Genomic DNA, 10,250 nt, shown 5'->3' on the forward strand with positions numbered 1-10,250 from the left:
TCTGCCAAGGATGATGGATTCATCCATGCACTTCCCAGTCTCTAGGACTATGAAGTCAGTAGGGATGTAATGGTCTTCAACTTTTACCAGAACATCCTCTACAAGTCCATAGGCTTGTTTTCTTGAGTTGTCTGCCATCTCTAATGAGATTCTTGCAGCTTGCACCTCAAAGATCCCTAATTTCTCCATTACAGAGAGGGGCATGAGGTTTACACTTGACCCTAAGTCACACAAGGCCTTCTTGAAGGTCATGGTGCCTATGGTACAAGGTATAGAAAACTTCCCAGGATCTTGCCTCTTTTGAGGCAGTTTCTGCCTAGACAAGTCATCCAGTTCTTTGGTGAGCAAGGGAGGTTCATCCTCCCAAGTCTCATTTCCAAATAACTTGTCATTCAGTTTCATGATTGCTCCAAGGTATTTAGCAACTTGCTCTTCAGTGACATACTCATCCTCTTCAGAGGAAGAATACTCGTCAGAGCTCATGAATGGCAGAAGTAAGTCCAATGGAATCTCTATGGTCTCATTTTGAGCCTCAGATTCCCATTGTTCCTCATTGAGGAACTCAGAGGGGATTGGTACACGCCCACTGAGGTCTTCCTCAGTGGCGTCCCCCTCCTCTCTTTCCTCTCCATATTCGGCCATGTCTATGGCTTTGCACTCTCCTTTTGGATTTTCTTCTGTATTACTTGGGAGAGTGCTAGGAGGGAGTTCAGTAACTTTCTTGCTCAGCTGACCCACTTGTCCTTCCAAATTTCTGATGGAGGACCTTGTTTCATTCATGAAACTTTGAGTGGTCTTTATTAGATCAGAGACCATTGTTGCTAAGTCAGAAGTATTCTGCTTAGAACTCTCTGTCTGTTGCTGAGAAGATGATGGAAAAGGCTTGCCATTGCTAAACCTGTTTCTTCCACCATTATTGTTGTTGAAACCTTGTTGGGGTCTCTCTTGATTCTTCCATGAGAAATTGGGGTGATTTCTCCATGAAGAATTGTAGGTGTTTCCATAGGGTTCTCCTAGGTAATTCACCTCTTCCATGGAAGGGTTCTCAGGATCATAAGCTTCTTCCTCAGATGAAGCCTCCTTAGTACTGTTTGGTGCATTTTGCATTCCAGACAGACTTTGAGAAATCAAATTGACTTGTTGAGTCAATATTTTATTCTGAGCCAAAATGGCGTTCAGAGTGTCAATCTCAAGAACTCCTTTCTTCTGATTAGTCCCATTGTTCACAGGATTCCTTTCAGAAGTGTACATGAATTGGTTATTTGCAACCATTTCAATCAATTCTTGAGCTTCTGCAGGCGTCTTCTTCAGATGAAGAGATCCTCCAGCAGAGCTATCCAAAGACATCTTGGATAGTTCAGAGAGACCATCATAGAAAATACCTATGATGCTCCATTCAGAAAGCATGTCTGAAGGACATCTTCTGATTAATTGTTTGTATCTTTCCCAAGCTTCATAGAGGGATTCTCCATCCTTCTGTCTGAAGGTTTGGACTTCCACTCTAAGCTTACTCCATCTTTGTGGTGGAAAGAACTTTGCCAAGAAGGCATTGACTAGCTTTTCCCAAGAGTCCAGGCTTTCTTTAGGTTGAGAATCCAACCATATTCTAGCTCTGTCTCTTACAGCAAAAGGGAATAGCATCAGTCTATAGACCTCAGGGTTAACCCCATTAGTCTTGACTGTGTCACAGATTTGCAAGAATTCAGCTAAAAACTAATGAGGATCTTCCATTGGAAGTCCATGGAACTTGCAATTCTGTTGCATTAGAGAAACTAATTGAGGCTTAAGCTCAAAATTGTTTGCTCCAATGGCAGGGATAGAGATGCTTCTCCCATAGAAATCAGGAGTAGGTGCAGTGAAGTCACCCAGCACCTTCCTTGCATTGTTGGCATTGTTGCTGTTTTCGGCTGCCATGTGTTCTTCTTCCTTGAAGAATTCGGTCAGGTCCTCTAAAGAGAGTTGTGCTTTGGCTTCTCTTAGTTTTCTCTTCAGGGTCCTCTCAGGTTCAGGGTCAGCTTCAACAAGAATGCCTTTGTCTCTGCTCCTGCTCATATGAAAGAGAAGAGAAAAAGAAAATGTGGAATCCTCTATGTCACAGTATAGAGATTCCTTGAAATGTCAGAGGAACAAAGAAATAGAAAGAAGAAGGAGAAGAAGAATTCGAACTTTAATTAGATAAGGTTCGAATTGTGCATTTAGAAGGAGTAGTACTCCATAAATAGAAGGATGTGGGAAGGAGGGAAGAGAATTTTCGAAAATTCAATTAAAAGATTTTGAAAACATTTTGAAAATTTGATTGATAATTTTCGAAAATTAAAAGTGAAAAAGAAATCAAGTGTTTTTTTGAAAAAGATTTTGAGATTAGAAGTTAAAAAGATTTGATTGGAAACTATTTTGAAAAAGATGTGATTAAAAAGATTTGATTGAAAAGTTATGGTTTTAAAAAGATGTGATTGAGAAGATATGATTTGAAAACAATTTTAAAAGATATGATTTGAAAACAATTTGAAAAGATATGATTTTAAAAATTAATGACTTGCCTAACAAGAAAAGATATGATTCAAGCATAAAACCTTCCTTAACAGAAAAGGCAAAAAAAAATGTTCAATCAAATCATTAATTGTTAGTAAGTATCTTTGAAAAAGGAAAGAAATTGATTTTGAAAACATTTGATTGAAAAGATATGACTTGAAAAAGATTTGGTTTTGAAAAACTTTGAAAACTTGAAAAAAATTGATTTTGAAAACAAAATCTTCCCCCTAGCACCATCCTGGCGTTAAACGCCCAGAATGGTATACATTCTGGCGTTAAACGCCCAGAATGGTATACATTCTGGCGTTAAACGCCCAGAATGGTATACATTCTGGCGTTTAACGCCCAAAATGCTACCTCTTTGGGCGTTAAACGCCCAACCAGGTACCCTGGCTGGCGTTTAAACGCCAGTCTGCCTTCTTCACTGGGCATTTTTGAATGCTCAGCTTTTTCTGTATAATTCCTCTGCAGTGTGTTCTGAATCTTCAATTCCTTGTATTATTGACTTGAAAAGGCACAAATTAAAAATATTTTTGGATTTTTAATAATCAAAATGCAACAAGAATCAAATAACAATGCATGCAGGACACCAAACTTAGCAGTTTGTGTACTACTGACACTATATGAGACACAGAAACACTCAAGCCAAAAGAATTCAAAGATCAAAACAAAGAACTATATGCATGAATTCGAAAAATATAACAAAAACATGCATTTGACACCAAACTTAAGATGAGACTCTAGACTCAAACAAGAAACATCAAATATTTTTGGGTTTTTATGATTTTGCAATTTTTTTGTGTTTTTCGAAAATTAAGTGGGAAAAGGTATCAAAATCCTTAATGAGAATTCCAGGAATCAGTGCAATGCTAGTCTAAGACTCCGGTCCAGGAATTAGACATGGCTTCACAGCCAGCCAAGCTTTCAAAGAAAGCTTCGGTCCAAAACACTAGACATGACCAAAGGTCAGCCAAATCTTAGCAGATCACTGCTCCAAAAGCAAGGTTGATGAAAATCAACAAGCTCTTGTGGTGATAAGTTGAAACCTCGGTCCAATCAGATTAGACATGGCTTCTCAGCCAGCCAGATTTCAACAAATCATCATGAAACTCTAGAATTCATCTTCAAGAATTTCGAAAAAAATAAATACCTAATCTAAGCAACAAGATGAACCGTCAGTTGTCCAAACTAGAACAATCCCAGGCATTGTTACCAAAAGCTTGCTCAAAACTTGAACAATCCCCGGCAACGGTGCCAAAAACTTGGTGCTGTTGCCGGATTTTGGCACTGATGTTACCGGACAAAGAGCTTGCTCAAAACTTGAACAATCCCCGGCAACGGCGCCAAAAACTTGGTGCGCGAAATTGTGAACAATACTTTTTCACAACTCTCATAATCCCCGGTAATGGCTCCAAGAACTTGGTAGCTCAATACCATGGCATTACACAACTTCGCACAACTAACCAGCAAGTGCACTGGGTCGTCCAAGTAATACCTTACGTGAGTAAGGGTCGATCCCACGGAGATTGTTAGCATTGAAGCAAGCTATGGTCATCTTGTAAATCTTAGTCAGGCAAACTCAAATGTATATGATGATGAACGAGAATACTATAAAAGATGAAGATAGTGATACTTATGTATATCATTGGTGTAAGAGCTTCAGACAAGCGTATGAAGATGCTTTCCCTTCCGTCTCTCTGCTTTCCCACTGCCTTCATCCAATTCTTCTTACTCCTTTCCATGGCAAGCTCGTGTAGGGTTTCACTGTTGTCAGCAGCTACCTCCCATCCGCGCAGTGAAAGCTAATGCACGCACTCTGTCACAGTACTGCCAATCACCGGTTTGGTTCCCTCCCCTACCGGAATAGAATCACTCTTTTGCGTCTGTCACTAACGCCCAGTAGGTTACAGGTTTGAAGCATGTCACAGTCATTCGATCATTGAATCCTACTCAGAATACCACAGACAAGGTTAGACCTTCCGGATTCTCTTGAATGCCGCCATCAGTTCTTGCCTATACCACGAAGACTCTGATCTCACGGAATGGTTGGCTCGTTTGTCAGGCGAGCACTCGGTTGTCAGGCGATCAACCATGCATCGTGCAATCAGGAATCCAAGAGATATTCACTAAGCCTCAGATGCTTGTAGAACAAGAATGGTTGTCAGTCACCTTGTTCATGGGTGAGAATGGTGATGGGCGTCAATCATCACCTTCATCATGTTGAAGAACAAGTGATATCTTGGACAAAGAATAAGCGGAATTGAATGGAAGAACAATAGTAATTGCATTAATACTCGAGGTACAGCAGAGCTCCACACCTTAATCTATGGTGTGTAGAAACTCCACCGTTGAAAATACATAAGAACAAGGTCTAGGCATGGCCGAATGGCCAGCCTCCCAAAGAGGGTTCAATCATAAAAACATGATCAAAAGATTCTCTCTAATACAATAGTAAAATGTCCTACTTATAGAAAACTAGTACATAGATGAGTAAATGACATAAAAATCCACTTCCGGGCCCACATGGTGTGTGCTTGGGCTGAGCAATGAAGAAATTTCGTGTAGAGACTCTCCTTGGAGTTAAACGCCAGCTTTAGTGCCAGTTTGGGCGTTTAACTCCCAATTAGGTGCCAGTTCCGGCGTTTAACGCTGGAATTTCTTGAGGTGACTTTGAACGCCGGTTTGGGCCATCAAATCTTGGGCAAAGTATGGACTATTATATATTGCTGGAAAGCCCAGGATGTCTACTTTCCAACGCCGTTGAGAGCGCGCCAATTGGGCTTCTGTAGCTCCAGAAAATCCACTTCGAGTGCAGGGAGGTCAGAATCCAACAGCATCTGCAGTCCTTTTGAGTCTCTGGATCAGATTTTTGCTCAGGTCCCTCAATTTCAGCCAGAAAATACCTGAAATCACAGAAAAACACACAAACTCATAGTAAAGTCCAGAAAAGTGAATTTTAACTAAAAACTAATAAAAATATACTAAAAACTAACTAGATCATACTAAAAATATACTAAAAACAGTGCCAAAAAGTATACAAATTATCCGCTCATCAGTGTTGGTCTTCTTTCTTTGTCCCGAAGTTATCTTTAGCAATCCATTTCGGTTGGACCTTTGGTGAGGTCTCTATTAGGATTTGCTTTTTGAGGTTTTCGGGTGGCCATCATGTCGAGCTTTTTACGAGTTATTTCTGTAATTCTCTTTCTTCGACCTTGTTCAAGTCTCTTTCAGGGATAACTTTATAACTTTTTGTCATTTGTGCCGACTTCATTATGTCGGGTTCTTCTGAGTTATTTCTGTAGCTTTATCTTTCCGGGATGACTTTGTCACGTCGGGCCCTATCGAGTTACTTGATAATCCTCTTTTTTGGACCTTGTTTTAGGTCTCTTTCAGGGATTATCTTTTCTAACTTTATCTTTTTGGACGGTCTCTTTCAGGGATTATCTTTTGTAACTTTATCTTTTCGGGCCGACTTTGTCACGTCGGGCCCTGTCGAGTTACTTGATAATCCTCTTTTTTGGACCTTGTTTTAGGTTTCATTCAGGGATTATCTTTTGTAACTTTTTGTAGGAGTCCGACTTCGCCATGTCAGGCTCTTCGAAGTTATAGTAATCCTCTTTTATAGGGTTGGCCAGGCCTCTTTCCAGGGCTATACTTATAACTTGGGTTATTGGGGCTGGTCCGACTCTTTGTGCCGGCCAGTCTTTAAGTTATTTTAGAGCAATCCATTTTATTAGGTCCTCATCAGGTCCTTTCTATGGATCACTTTCTATAACTTCTTGCATTATTCTGTTTTCATCTTTGCCAATTTTGTAGAATTTGGGTTTTTAGCCCTCGTTTTTATCGTGATCGCGCAGTGTATTCGATTTTCACTTTCTATCGATCTGTAGCTTTACAATCGGGCGATGAATGTTTTCAGAATAATACGACTTGAGCGTTTGTAGAGAATCCGAACAAATTTTATTAAAAGAGAATGCAAATATACATGAGGAGTTAACTTCCTAAGTCGGGTGATTTGTAGGTCTTGGCGGGGCGCCTCGTTAAAAAACCTTTTTCAGGAAAAAGAGTGCGCCTTGTCCAAGATCTTTTATCATCCCTAGCTATAGTACCTTCTTAGGTTGCAGGCGTGCCATGATCTAGGAAGCTCTCGCCCGTCGAGTTCGGAAAGTTTGTAGTAGCCCTTTCCTAATACTTCTATGACTCGGAAGGGTCCTTTCTAGTTTGCTGCCAGCTTTCCTTCTCCAGATCGAGTTGTTCCTATGTCGTTTCGGATTAGGATAAGGTCATTTTCAACAAAGGCCCGCTGTATTACTTTTCGGTTGTATTTGGAGGCCATTCGTCTTTTTAGAGCCTCTTCCCTTATCCGAGCTTTCTCTCGGATTTCTGGAAGTAAGTCGAGCTCTTCCTTTTGTAGTTGGGAATTGACTTTTTCGCTAAAATGGATTACTCTGGGTGATCCTTCTTCGACCTCCACTGGGATAATTGCCTCCATTCCGTAAGCTAATCGGAAGGGTGACTCCTTTGTCGTGGAATATGGAGTCGTTCGGTACTCCCATAGGACTTGTGGGAGCTCCTCAGCCCAGGCTCCCTTTGCATCCTGTAATCTCCATTTTATCCCTGCTAATATAACTTTGTTAGCAGCTTCGGCTTGCCCATTGGCTTGGGGGTTCTCAACAGAGGTGAATTGTTGTTTTATATTCAGGTCGGCCGCTAGTTTTCTGAAGCCTGCCTCTGTGAACTGGGTACGATTGTCTGTAGTGATGGAGTATGAAACTCCGAACCTTGTGACAATGTTTCTATACAGGAATTTCCGACTTCTTTGAGCTGTGGCATTGGCTAGGGGTTCTGCCTCGATCCATTTTGTGAAGTAGTCTATTCTTACTATGAGGAATTTGACTTGTTCTGATCCTTGAGGAAAAGGTCCGAGGATATCGAGTCCCCATTTTGCAAATGGCCAAGGTGAGGTTACGCTAATGAGTTCCTCTGGTGGAGCAGTGTGGAAGTTGGCATGCTTTTGAGATGGTGAACATGTCCTTACGAATTCTGTGGCTTTTTTTCTGTAGAGTTGGCCAATAGAATCCTGCCCATAGTGCTTTTTTGGCGAGTGCTTGTACTCCGAGGTGATTGCCACAAATGCCACTGTGTACTTCTTCTAGGATATCTTTAGTGTTGGAAGTCGGCACGCATTTTAGCAATGGTGTTGAAATCCCTCTTTTGTATAAAGTATTATTTATGATGGTATAGTATTATGCTTCCCGTTTTAACCTCTTTGCCTCTTTGTCATCTGTAAGGAGGGCCTCTGTTGTGAGGTAATTAATTATAGGGGTCATCCATCCCTGATCGCGACCTGTTATGGCTAGGACCTTCTCTTCTTCTGAGATTGATGGCTTCTGTAGAATTTCTTGGATAAGGCTTCTATTGTTGCCTCCTGGTTTGGTGCTGGCTAGTTTTGAGAGTGCATCGGCCCGGGCATTCTGTTCTCGGGGTATGTGTCGAATCTCATACTCTCCGAGTTGTTCGAGCAGTTCCCTGGTTTTGTCCAAGTACTTTTTCATAGTGGGATCTTTGGCTTGGTAACTTCCTGTTATTTGTGAAGTGACTACTTGTGAGTCACTGAAGATGATAAGTTTTTGAGCTCCAACCTCCCTAGCCAGTTTCAAACCAGCTAATAGTGCCTCATATTCCGTTTGATTGTTTGAGGCAGGAAACCCGAATTTGAGGGAGAGTTCGATTTGGGTCCCCTGGTCGCTTTCAATTATTACGCTTGCGCCACTTCCCATTTTATTCGAGGAGCCATCCACATATAGATTCCATTCTGCGGGGACTTCCGGTGTGTCCGTAAATTCTGCAATGAAGTCGGCCAGATATTGAGATTTGATGGCCGTCCGAGTTTCGTATTGAAGGTCAAATTCGAACAGCTCGACTGCCTATTGCAAGATTTTGCCTGCCAAGTCTGTTTTCTGTAAGATTCCTTTTATGGGCTGGTTAGTCCGAACAATAATGGTGTGAGACTGGAAATATGGGCGAAGTCGTCGAGATGTTATTATGAGAGCGTAAACGAACTTTTCTATTTTCTGGTAGTTTTGCTTGAACCCTTGTAACGCTTTGCTGATAAAGTATATAGGTTGTTGCCCACTGTTGTCTTCTCGGACCAGTGCTGAGGCTATTGCTCGATTTCCCACCGCGAGGTACAAGATGAGTGGTTCTCCTTCCCGTGGCTGACTTAATATAGGTGGCTGTCCCAGAAATTTTTTGAAGTCTTGGAAGGCTTGCTCGCATTCAACTATCCATTCAAACTCCTTTCCCTTCCTTAGAGTGGCGTAGAAGGGGAGAGATCTTATTGCTGATCCCGCCAGGAATTTGGACAAGGCTGCCAACCGCCCGTTGAGTTGTTGTACCTCTTTGATACAAGTCGGGCTTTTCATGTTGAGTATGGCCCTGTACTTGTCCGGATTTGCCTCGATTCCTCTCTGTGTGATCATAAAACCCAAGAATTTACCAGCTTCTACTGCGAAGGTACATTTCGTGGGATTGAGTCGTATGCCGTGTCGTCTTATGGTGTTGAATACTTGTGTCAGGTCGGATAATAACATCTCTTCGTTCTGCGTCTTCACTAGCATGTCGTCTACGTAGACCTCCATGATCTTTCTGATGTGATCTGAAAAAACTTTGTTCATTAATCTTTGGTAAGTGGCTCCCGCGTTTTTAGACCGAAGAGCATAACAATGTAGTAGTAATTTGCCTCTGGGGTTAAGAAAGAGGTTTTTTTCTTGGTCGGGTGGGTACATTGGGATTTGGTTATATCCCGAGTATGCGTCCATAAAGGAGAGGTATTTGTATCCGGAGGAGGCATCTACCAGTGCGTCGATGTTTCGGAGCGGATAAGGATCTTTCGGGCAAGCTTTGTTGAGATCGGTATAGTCGGTGCACATTTTCCACTTCCCATTTGACTCTTTTACCAAAACGACATTAGCAAGCCATAGCGGGTATTTGACTTCTCTTATGAAGCCTGCCTCCAGTAGAGCTCGTACCTATTCTTCCACTGCTTCAGAACGTTCTGGTCTTAGCTTTCTGTGCCTTTGTTGTACTGGCCGAGATCCTGGGTAGATTGCCAGCTTGTGGCACATTAGTTTGGGATCTATGTCTGGCATGTCTGCGGCCTTCCACGCAAAGAGGTCGGCGTTGTTGCGTAGGAACTGTATGGGTGATTCTTTTATGTCCCCTTTTAATAGTGTCCGATGTTGGTTGTTTGGTCCGGGGTGTTCTCAATTTGGATTTTCTCTATTTCTCCTTCAGGTTGTGGGCGGAGCTCCTCCCGCCACCGAACTCCACCGAGCTCGATTGTGTGGAATTCTTCTCCTCTGCCTCTGAGGTTTAGACTTTCGTAGTAACAGCGGCGTGATGTGCGGAAAACGATCCGACACAAAACTCACCGGCAAGTGCACCGGGTCGCATCAAGTAATAATAACTCACGGGAGTGAGGTCGATCCCACAGGGATTGAAGGATTGAGCAATTTTAGTTTAGTGGTTAATTTAGTCAAGCGAATCAAGATTTGGTTGAGTGATTTGTGATTTGCAGAATTTAAATTGCATAGAAAGCAATAAAACTAAGAGGGAGAGAATGGAATTCTCCTTCCCCCAAACTAAGAAATTAAAGATCACTCAATATCCAAAACTCTCTGAAAACTCTTATGAAAATTCAAAAGAAAAACTCTATG

General features: G+C 41.8%; 1 non-coding gene across 1 annotated transcript; it reads left to right on the top strand.

The window, feature by feature from the left end:
* The first annotated feature begins 1,401 nt into the window (after positions 1–1,401).
* Positions 1,402–1,509, top strand: LOC130951468 (small nucleolar RNA R71). Its single transcript, XR_009073984.1, has one exon. It is a non-coding gene; the product is annotated as a small nucleolar RNA R71 (small nucleolar RNA).
* Positions 1,510–10,250: the final 8,741 nt, after the last annotated feature.

Source organism: Arachis stenosperma, chromosome 1, assembly GCF_014773155.1.
Source record: "Arachis stenosperma cultivar V10309 chromosome 1, arast.V10309.gnm1.PFL2, whole genome shotgun sequence".
In the NCBI taxonomy this organism is placed as follows: Eukaryota; Viridiplantae; Streptophyta; class Magnoliopsida; order Fabales; family Fabaceae; genus Arachis; species Arachis stenosperma.